A 12091-nucleotide genomic window follows, 5' to 3' on the forward strand; every position below is an offset into this window, starting at 1 on the left:
GTATAATATCTGCTAACCCATTCCACAATTTCCCTCTTCATATCTGGCCACCAATAATTTTCCTTTAAATCTCTGTACATCTTGGTACTTCCTGGATGGATTGATTACCTTGAATTATGAGCTTCCTGTAAAATTTCATTCTTCAACTCTGTTACTGGTGGAATACAAATTCTAGAAGAAAACCTAAGAATACCTTGATCGTCCTTTTGCGTGCATAATTCCTCTCCTACCAAACGATTAATGTCCTAATCCATTATCTCTACTTGACACTTTCTTATCTTTTCTAACAACTCCGGCTGGAAAGTCATACTATACACTTTTGCTTCATCAGGCTTGCAAACTCTAACCTCCAATTCCAGTTTCTGAAATTCCTTATATATCTCTTCGGGTACTGATAACACATTCAACTTTTCTTTCCGACTTAACGCATCCGTAACGACGTTTGCTTTACCGGGATGATAGTTAATCGTGCAATCATAATCCTTAATCAACTCTAACCATCTTCTCTGTCTCATATTAAGCTCCTTCTATGTGAATATGTACTTCAAGCTTTTGTGATCCGTATAAATCTCGCATTTCTCTCCATATAAATAATGTCTCCAAATCTTCAAAGCGAATACTATGGCTGCTAGCTACAAATCATGGGTAGGATACTTTCTCTCGTGGGGTTTCAATTACCTTGACGCATACGCAGTAACTTTATCGTGCTGCATCAGAACACATCCGAGTCCTTTATGAGAAGCATCGCTATAGATTAAAAAATTCCTTTGATCACCTGGAAGTGACAAAAAAGGTGCCATAACTTCAATTCCTGAAAACTTTCTTCACATTTATCATTCCATATGAACTTTTCATTCTTCCGTGTAAGCTTCATCAATGGTGTTGCAATCCTTGAGAAATTTTAAACAAATCGGCGATAATATCCCGCTAATCCCAAGAAACTTCTTACCTCTGTTGGTGTTCACGGTCTTTCCCAATTTGTAATTGCTTCAATCTTTGCTGGGTCCACTTTGATCCCTTCATTACTGACTATGTGTCCTAAGAACTGAACTTCTTGTAACCAAAACTCATACTTTGAAAATTTAGCATATAACTTTTTATTTCTCAAAATCTCCAAAGCTATCCTCAAATGTTCTGCATGATCCTCTTCTGTCATTGAATAAATCAAAATATCATCTATAAACACAATAACAAACTTGTCCAAGTATTCCTTGAAAATTCTGTTCATCAGGTCCATGAATGTTGTCGGGGCATTGATCAATTCAAATGACATCACTAAGAATTTATAATGTCCATACCTTGTCCTAAAAGCTGTCTTTGGTATATCCTCTGGCTTAATCTTTAGTTGATGATATCCCCATCTCAAATCGATCTTGGAGAAGTACTTGGCTCCTTTCAATTGGTCAAACAAATCATCAATTATGGGTAACGGATACTTGTTCTTGATTGTAAGCTTGTTGAGCTCCCGATAGTCGATGCACAGTCTCATGCTTCCATCGTTCTTCTTGACAAATAGTACTGGTGCACCCCACGGGGATACACTAGGGTCTGATTACTCCTTTCTCTAACAATTCTTGCAATTGCTTTGCTAGTTCCCTCATCTCAACGGGCGCCATTCTGTACGGGGCCTTGGATACTGGTTCCGTTCCAGGTGCTAAGTCGATTGTAAACTCAATTTCTCTGTCTGGAGGAAGTCCTGGTAACTCATCGGGAAACACGTCTGGAAATTCATTGACTATTGGAATATCTTCAAGTTTTGCTGGCTCCTGACTTCTATCAATCACATAAGCAATGAAATACTCGCATCCTCGTAACTTTTTAGCTTGAATCATTGTTAAGAACTTCTTTGCTTGCTTTTGACCCTTAAACGTTACTATCCTCTCGTCTGGCATCTTTACCATTACCTTCTTATTTTGATAATCTATCTGGGCATCGTGCTTAGATAACCAATCCATTCCTAAGATAACGTCAAATTCTCCTAGCTTAAATGGTATCAAATCTACACAAACTTATTACCATAAATCTCAATCTCACAATTCCCACAAACTTGATTAACAGATATATATTCTTGATTTGCTAATTCCACAATCATTATTTCATTTAAATACTCAACCGGACAATTTAACTTACTAACAAAATCTTGAGAAATAAATGATCGAGTTGCTCCCGAATCTATTAACACTTTGGCACATAAAGAATTCACATTAAGCGTACCTGCCACGACATCAGTATCCTGGATAACGTCCTTTATAGATATATCAAAAACTCTAGCCCTTGGAGTCTCATTCACTACTGGGGTAGATCCCATAATTCTCAATGCATTACTGACTGGGGCTGGTGTCTTGCAATCCCTGGCTATATGTCCTGGCTTCCCACATTTAAAGCATGTAAATCCAATAGCTGGAACCTTAACCACTGGATTCCGGGTAGGCTGATCCTTGTTTGCTGGCTCTCTCGCTGGCTGATTGCGGCACTCCCTTGAATAGTGCCCTTTCTGATTACACTTGAAACAAACCATGTTCAACTTATTACAAACTCCTCCGTGCTTCTTCCCACATACCTGACAATCTGAAAAAGTTAGCCTCAACTGATTCGGCTGATTCATGTTGACTGGACGGTTGCCTTGACCTCTATCGCATACATTCTTTTTGTTGACATTAAAATTTCTCCCCGGCTGAAATCTGCCCTTCTTAAAATTTAAAACTTTCCTGGTTGTGACTAACCTTCATTCCCTTTAAACTTCCTCTTCTTACTTTCCTTTTCCTTCTGTGACATCTCGCTCTCTGTCTTTGCAATCATGGGCTTTTGTACAACTCTTGCATAGGTATCCAATTCAAAGATGGCTACCTTCCCTCTGATCCATGGCTTCAGACCTTGCTGGAATCTCTTAGCCTTCTTCCTGTCAGTATCTACATATGACGGCACATACCTTGACAACTCTTCAAACTTACTTTCATAATCAGTTACCGACATATTTCCTTGATTTAACTCTAAAAACTTCAGCTCCATCTGATTCTGAACAAACTGGGGAAAATATTTTTCTAAAAACAATTCCTTAAACCTCCCCCAAGTAATAACATCTGTACCTTCCAATGTCTTCACAGTCTCCCACCAATAGGTTGCCTCATTCTTCAAATAATAACTTGCAAACTCCACCTTCTGTTCTTCCTTCACTTTAACTAAAGCAAATGACTTCTCTATTTCCTTTAACCAAACATTTGCTTCAATCGGATCTAGGGAACCCTTGAATTCTGGTGGGTTTACTGCCTGAAAAGTTTTGAAAGTTACCTGGGGATTGGTTTGTCTTTGTTGTTGTTGTGTCAGGTGAACTGTTTGTTGGACCAAGATTTGAAGAATCTGGGCTATTATTGGGTCTATGGGTCCTGGGTTTGTATTCTAATTAGTATCATCTTGGTTGTTATTGTTGTTGTTGGTTTCTTCCATCTGGGTGTTGGTGCGGGTATTTCTTCTGGGAGGCATTTTCTTTAAAGAATCAAACAACTTATTTAGCTTTTAAATCAAATCCTTTGCATAAAAGAAAAGTTTTGTAAAATAGAAATATCTCTTTTTGAAAACAGTTATAACAGTTGAACTAAGTAAATTGCATGCTTCTTTACAGAATATAAACAGTTAAGGGAATAGGGTACATGGTATCACAGAGGTATAACTGGTACAATAAATAAAGTAAAGTAAAAAAGGTGCAGTAATGTAAATGACAATGCTGGAAAGGAAAAGGTACTGATATATATAGATCAAAAGTTTTAGGTAGTACAAGCGTAAAGACGATTCAGAAGAAAAAGCAAAAGGGTATAACAAACCTACTCACTAGTCAGTAGATCTAGTCTATAAATACACCCCAAAAGTCTACTGGTATATACTACACACTACTGTACATACTAAACAACCACAACAACACTGATCAACATCTCCATCTCTGGATCTAACTCCAAGAAAACTCTGGTCCTCCCAGCCTCTCAAAGTCTTCCATCACCTCACTATCCCATCCCATAAGTGAATCAGGGCCTCGACCAGGTAATGTAGCTCCATGTAGCCTAGCCTCAAGAATCCTGCATGTCACATGGATCTCCTCTTGAAGCTCCCTCATACCACGATCAACATCTGTAGTCCTGATGATATGCTGCAGCTCTCGAATCTGTGCCAACAAGGAATCACGCTCCAATAAAAGAGGCTCATACCAGTAATAAGGAACATGATGCAATGTAAACTGGAATGGGGCACCCGCAACTGAATGGACAGTGGAATCTGAATCAGCTGGTGGAGGTCCTCTGATTGGTGGCCTCATGCCTGGGGGTGGAATAGCTTGCAGTGGTACGGGCTGCAACACAGGTGGAGGTAAAATAGCCAACACTGGTGGAATAACAGGACGTGGACCCGAAGATGGTCCTCCAACTGAGGGCTCTGAGTGATCAGCTGGTACGGAGATGAAAGAGTCGACCATCGCTGCTATCTGAAATCATATCACAATATAAGAATCTCGAACCACAACGCGAATTATACTAATACCTGTTATACCGTCACACTCATCCTCTCGACGTTCTATTTTTCTATTTCCTTACTTCTAATCCTAACCCTCTACCCATTCCCGTCAACCTAGGCTTGTGTCAGTGACTTATAACCTGTAGCTCTGATACCAAACCTATGGCGCCCTCCAAACCCGGGTCAGAATTTGGGGTCCACACATACACACACCTTATTTATAACCTGTTTATATCAATAATAAAGATAATAATAATATGCAGTGACCCTACTTACCAACTACCACAGACCGCAACAGGTTAAAGTATGTTCATAAGCCATACACACACACACACATTTATATTACAAACGTCCAAATCCAAACTATTCAAACTTAGAACTGAACATTAAACATTATTACAAACGTTTACAAACTTAAACTATCTCAAAAGCTGTCAGCTAGCTTAACTCGATCAACCTGGACCCCTAGCTCTCATACTGGATTGGGGATCCTCGCTACCAACTGATTCCTTCTTAACTGGAAAAGAACATAAACAACATCGCACAAATGAGCTAACTAGCTCAGCAAGTCACAATGACAAGACTGAGAATAATGATCATCAAGTGAAAATGATTAAGGTATCAAGTGAACAATGATTAATGATTTAGAATTGGATATTATATTTTTATTTTAAAAACTAATGTTAGGCTGCTGATCAGTCAGCACTAACCCCGAGCAAGGCACACAGCTCTGCTCTAATTACTGGATCCAAGGCACACATTGGCCTAACTTGACCACCAATCTGGTCTGACCACGAATCTGGTCCATAATTTTATAAAACAATCCAATTCTAACATAATAACATAATAAACAATGTAAAGCGATAAACAAAATCATAAGCAACATTGGATATTCAACAATGAAATGGTTTCAATCTTCACAAATGATCAATATGTCAATTCCAAAGAACGGCTGTTAGGAAATGAAAGAATTGGATAACAAAGGAATCAAAGTTTCAAGGTTGCAAGGATTTGGTCTTTCAAAGCATAAGGTACAATGGTTTGAGTATGTAAGCAATTTGAGTCAGTGTTTGGCATTTAGGTTGTATGTATTTGTGGAGTAGTATCGTATATCTGTGATTCGTATTCGGGTATACAACAATCAATGGTTCAGAAAAAATAAGGTTTACGGCTCAAAGATCAACAACTGGAATCAAGGTTTAGGGTTCAGAGCTTCAAAGCACTTGCAATATGAAACAAGACTATTAATCAACTACAATATATCTCGAGAAAGTTTAGAACACTTGCCTGATATTAGCTTGCTATACTTCTCTAACTTTCAATCACAATCTCCTACTCCTCGACTATCTGTTTCCCTTTCCTACACCTTGCCTCTTCTGCTCACATATCATAAACATCTATCAATACTCAACTCATACAATTCTATTTGATATACACTTCCATCTACCCTTCGTTTTACCCAAATCCGATTAACGGATTGAAAGTTATGCTATAAATAAGTAAACACCGAACATATAGACCGTCAGTCAAGCAACAAGTCATATATAACACATAAAACGTCAAATAATCAATGATATATCATTTATAAAGGAGTCTTGGGTCATAAACAAGCTTTCGGGTATTTAATATGATTTTTAAAACATTTTTCGGAATTAAAACGGGTCGTTGGATCAATTTTAAAGCAATAAACAGGGTTCGGTTGGCCATATCTGGCTTCAAAATAATTTTCTAATAATTATCGAGCCTTGAAAATAATTTAAAATAATATTTTAAAGCTCGAAACTATTTTTTAGAATTTTTAAATCATTTATAAATAATTAAATCTAATTAAATAATTAATTAATTAAAATCAATTAATAACTAATTAAATCAATTAATCAATTAATTTTTGAATTAATTGATTAATTAATCAATTAATTATTAACTAAAATTAATTAACTAATTAATTCAGATTTATTTTTGAATTAAAAATTATTTTTGGAATTAAAATAATAATTTTTGGAATTAACTAATTATAAAAATGAATTTTTATAATTAAAATAAATAGGAAATATGATTTTTAAACATTTTATAAACAGGAATCCTATTTTTGAAAACATTGAAAACTACAGGGACTAAACTTCACCATCTTCAAAAATACAGGGACCTAACTGCAATTTTACCACCCCTCGCCGGAAAACAGTCGGGATTCACCGGAGAATTCGTTCCCGGAATCCTCCCATCAACAAAATCTCCAGAATTAATCTACAATTTACAAGGAATTTAACCATACCATTCAATCACACAGATAACCCTGAGTTGGCTGGAAAATGGCCGGGAAGTTCACCGGTTTCCGGCGAGCTCGACGTAAACTTAAAAACACAACTCCCTTCGATTCAGGAATCCTCTGTTAACGAGCTATATGCCAATCGATTTCAAATTTCATAAGGAACATAACCCACTATGTTTCAACAGCTAATAACCCCTAGAACAAAAGGCTCTAATTTTCAATTAAGAACATTCATACGGGTTATAAACCATAATTTTAAAATTCGAAAATTAAACTCAATTTTGAACATGTTATTGAACTCCAAATCAGTCATATGATATATGAAAATCATCAGGAGAACAAGCTCTACAACATGCAATCACAAATCATTCAAAAAATCATCCGTACAAAAATTCATATTTTTAATCAAAATAATTTGAAAATAAATAAAAATATAAAAAATAAACCTTTGATTCTGCAGTTCTGAAACTTGGATGATTTGATAGAACACTTCAAAACCTCCTTTTTGGTTAATAGAGCTTCCCGAGCAGATTTCACTAACACCTCCAAATTGTAGTTTGATTCTTGAAAGTTTATATGAAATTAGGGTTTTTCTCTGGAAAATTCTATAATTACTGTTTGCAAATGATTTTCGGTACGAAATAAAATACGGTAAAGGCTATTTATAATTACGGAAAATTAGTACCCCGTTGGATCATTCCGGATACAAAATGGTACATTTATTTATAAAAACAGATCCAAACGGTATACTTAAATAAAGGACATCGCCAATTTGTCAGAGAGCCAGCACGCCCGCGCTGATGAAGCATGCGGCCGCGCCGGGTCGGGATCCCAGAATCCTGATTCTAGTTGATTTACAATTGGAGGACTTCTATCTTGCATGAGCTGCTATGTATACTTAAATAAAGGACATTTTCTAGAGAGACGGATATACCAGAGCATAAGGAGAGCCGTAAGAAGACCGTGTTAGCACAATTCAACGAAGACGAAGAAGATCTTGTTTTTACTTGTGAATCTTTATTCTGAGTTGTAACTTGGATGCTAGTTTTCTTATTCTTGAACCTTACTCTTGTTTCGTACTTGGTTTTATTATTTATTGAGTATAAAGACTACATTTATTATACCATGCTTTCATCGGAACCCACGTTAATGATGAGTCCGATTATGGGCTAATCATTATCGTGGGGTTCTAGCGGATTTATTTATGGATTTCTCTAGTTAATTTGTTTCGATACCTTAGTATGTGGTGATTGTATGACAACATAATATTGGTTGTTCTTATTCGTCTTATGAGCGTCGCAAACTTATAAGATAGCGTGTTAATCTTTGATGAAGCGAAAGTAATTTAAGGATTTAGAACTTGTCATGCTAGCATAGGTTCATGTGTTATTGTTATGCATGATTCGTAGGTAATTTTAACCATCTTACTTGCCCTATGTAATCATGATAGATAACTTGTTCTTTACACCTTTATGTTGTCAAATTTTCTAGACATATAGGGCCTCAATATAATTGGTGTCTATTCAGCTTCTATCTCTTTTGTGGATGTCTGGTAGTATGTTATTCGTGCAACGAAAGTTGGCGTTTAGCAGTTTCGTGTTATCTGATTAGTGTCATCACCATTATATGCTAAGGTTAAGAACGAAAAGGCTATTGAATGAATTATTTAATGAAGTTAGAATCCCATGTTTGTCTCATATAATATACAACTCTCTTTACTCTCTTAGTTATAATTGTTAGTTTAATTTTTAGTTATAAACAATCTCAATTTGTTATTCATCTTAGCATTGGATAATAGCCATATCATTGTTGCATAAGTACATAAATTAATTAGTTAACCAAGCCAGTCTCTGTGGGAACGAACTAGAAATAATTCTATATTACTTGCGAACGCGTATACTTGCGTGTATTATTAGCACGTGTTTAGCGACTAACAAGTTTTGGCGCCGCTGCCGGGGACTGTAGTGTTAATTTTTTTGTTTATGTGTTTGTCATCAGTGATCGTTAAAGTTTATTGACTCGGACATTGTTACGTATCTATTCCCTTATCTTATTTCAGGTACTCTAGCGAGCGTGTATGCATACGTGTTCGCGGTTTCGTAAGAGAACTCTGGATAAAGCCGAGAAAGAAGTTGTAGTGGTTCGAAGGGAGGTTTTTGAGGACGAAGAGAAGATAGAAGAAGAAGAGAAAGTTGAGGAGCCAGTTTTAGTAGTGATGGGGGATCAAAAAGAAATTCCTAAGGATTTGATGGACTATTCTCAGCCTATGATCAATGATATTCAGTCAAGCATCATCAGGCCAGCCATCTCGGCTAACACTTTTGAGATCAAGTCAAGCACGATTCAGATGATACAGAACTCAGTTCTGTTTAGGGGTTCTCCTACTAAAGACCCCAACATGCACATTAGGGATTTCATTGAGATCTATGACACTTTCAAATTCAATGGTGTGACTGAAGATGCTATCAAGCTGCGACTCTTCCCATTTTCTCTAAGGGATAAAGGGAAGTGCTGGTTACATTCTCTACCACCAGGGTCTATCACCACTTGGGAGGATCTTGCTCAAAAGTTTCTCACTAAATTCTTCCCTATGACGAAGCTTGCTAAAATCAGGAATGCTCATACTCAGTTTGCTCAACAAACTGGAGAATCTCTGTATGAGGCTTGGGATCAATATAAGGAGATGCTAAGGAAGTTCCCACACCATGGCATGCCTGATTGGATGATTATAAACTATTTCTATAATGGATTGGGTGCTACTTCTAGACACATGCTCGATGCAGCATCAGGAGGAGCTTTACGGGCTAAGAGCTACAATGAAGCTTATGAATTGATTAAACTGATGGCTACTAATGAATACCAGAATCCTTCTCAGAGACTAACTCACGGAAAAGTAGCAGGAATTCTGGAGTTGAATGCAGCAACTACTATAGCTGCCCAACTTAAGGCTTTGACAATGAAGGTGGACACTTTGACTAACTATGGAGTTAATCAAATCACTAGTGTCTGTGAGCTTTGTGCTGGTGCCCATGAGACTAATCAGTGTGCTATATCTAGTGAATCAGCTCAGTTCGTGAGCAACTTTCAGCGATCGTAGCAATCTATGCCAGCCACTTATCATCCCAACAACCACAATCATCCTAATTTTAGTTGGAGCAACGCTCATAATGCGGTTCAGCAGCCTTATCAGCAGTATCCAGCTAAGCATTACAACCCCCTCTGGTTTTCAGCAACCGTAATATACACCAAGGCAGCAACTTCAGTTGCAACAAGCTAATAAAGAATCTGAATTAGAGGAGTTGAAGCTTGTGTGCAAGAGTCAAGCTGTTTCTATCAAGACCTTGGAGAATCAAATTGGACAAATTGCCAATGCATTGTTTAATCATCAACCTGGTACATTACCTAGCGACACTGAAGTGCCAGGACAGAGGGAGCTAAGGAGCAGGTGAAGGAAATCACTTTGAGGTCTGGAAAGGTTGCGAATCCCGAACAAACTTAAGTTTCGACTGAAGAAGCTGGGGCTTAAGAAGAAGTAGAGCAGCAGGAAGTAGAAGTGGAACCAAGGAAGACTACTGTTGAGCACACTCCTCCTGAGGGTGATACATGGGAGAAATAGATCTATCCTCCACCGCTTTTTCCTAAGCGACTGCAGAAGAAAAAGCTGGATAAGCAATTTGAGAAGTTTCTGGAGGTGTTCAAGAAACATCATATCAACATACCTTTCACTGAGGCTCTTGAACATATGCCTAGTTATGCAAAGTTTATGAAAGGTATTCCCTCTCGAAAAGTGAAGCTAGATGATTTAGAGACTGTCGCTCTCACGGAGGACTGCGGTGCTGTGCTGCAACAGAAGTTGCCTCCGAAGCTTAAGGATCCAGGAAGCTTCACTATTCCATGCACTATTAGAAAAGTGTCTTTTGACAGATGCTTATGTGACCTGGGAGCAAGCATCAATCTGATGCATTTATCAATCTTCAAGAACCTTGATAGATGTGTAGAAGGGTGAGCTTACAATGCGAGTGCTGGATCAGGGTGTAACTTTTAATATGTTCAATGCTATGAAATTCCCTACAGAAAATGATGAGTGCTTAAAAGTGGAGTTGGTCGATTCTGTGCTTACTTCAGAACTTGACCAATTGCTAAGGTCTGATGCCATAGAGAAGGCCTTATTGGGAAATTCAGATAGTGAGGATGACGAAGGTGAAGAGCAATTGCAATATCTAAATGCTTCTCCTTGGATGAGGAAGATTAATATAACTTTTGAATATCTTGGAATGGAGGAATTAAACAAAGCTCCTAACTGCCTTAAGCCATCTATTGAGGAAGCTCCTACTCTTGAGCTTAAGCCCTTACCTGAACATTTGAGGTATGCATTTTTAGGTGATGCATCTACTTTTCCTGTTATTATTGCATCTGACCTTTCAAGTAGTGACGAGGAGAAGCTTTTGAGGATTCTAAGAGAGTTTAAATCGACAATTGGATAGACCATAGCAGATATCAAGGAAATCAGCTCTTCTTATTGCATGCATAAAATTCTGCTAGAGGAAGGTAGCAAGCCTACGGTCGAGCAACAAAGAAGACTTAATTCAATCATGAAGGAAGTAGTGAAGAAAGAAATTCTTAAGTGGCTAGATGCAAGGATTATTTATCCCATTTCTGACAGATATTGGGTAAGTCCAGTTCAATGTGTACCGAAGAAGGGAGGTATCACAGTTGTTGCTATTGAGAAGAATGAGCTCATTCCTACTCGAACAATTACGGGATGAAGAGTTTGTATGGACTACAGAAAGCTAAACAAGGCCACTAGGAAGGATCACTTCCCTCTACCTTTTATTGACCAAATGCTTGACCGATTGGCTGGTCACGAGTATTACTGTCTTTTGGATGGTTATTCAGGGTACAATTAGATTTGTATCGCTCCAGAACATAAGGAGAAAACTACCTTCACTTGTCCATTTGGTACTTTCGCCTTTAGATGAGTTTTATTTGGTCTGTATGGTGCACCAGCCACATTTCAGAGATGTATGATGGCCATCTTTTCTGATATGATTGGCCAAAATGTGGAGAGGTTCATGGATGACTTCTCTATATTTGGAGATTCTTTTGATGAATGCTTGTAAAATCTTGGACAAGTTCTCAAAAGGTGTGTTCATTGAAAATCTTCCTCCACCAATTCCTGTTAAGGGAATTCGCAGTTTTCTTGGTCATGCAGGTTTCCATAGGCGGTTCATCAAGGACTTCTCCAAGATTTCAAAGCCATTTTCCAGTTTACTAGAGAAAGATGTCCCTTTCAAGTTTGATGACGAGTGTCTTTCCGCTTTTGAA

The 12091-nt window shown here is 37.7% G+C and overlaps 1 non-coding gene across 1 annotated transcript; it reads right to left on the reverse strand.

The window, feature by feature from the left end:
- Positions 1 to 9371: 9371 nt before the first annotated feature.
- Positions 9372 to 9478, reverse strand: LOC141716507 (small nucleolar RNA R71). Its single transcript, XR_012573215.1, has one exon. It is a non-coding gene; the product is annotated as a small nucleolar RNA R71 (small nucleolar RNA).
- Positions 9479 to 12091: the final 2613 nt, after the last annotated feature.

This window comes from Apium graveolens, chromosome 3, assembly GCF_009905375.1.
Source record: "Apium graveolens cultivar Ventura chromosome 3, ASM990537v1, whole genome shotgun sequence".
Lineage (NCBI taxonomy): Eukaryota > Viridiplantae > Streptophyta > Magnoliopsida > Apiales > Apiaceae > Apium > Apium graveolens.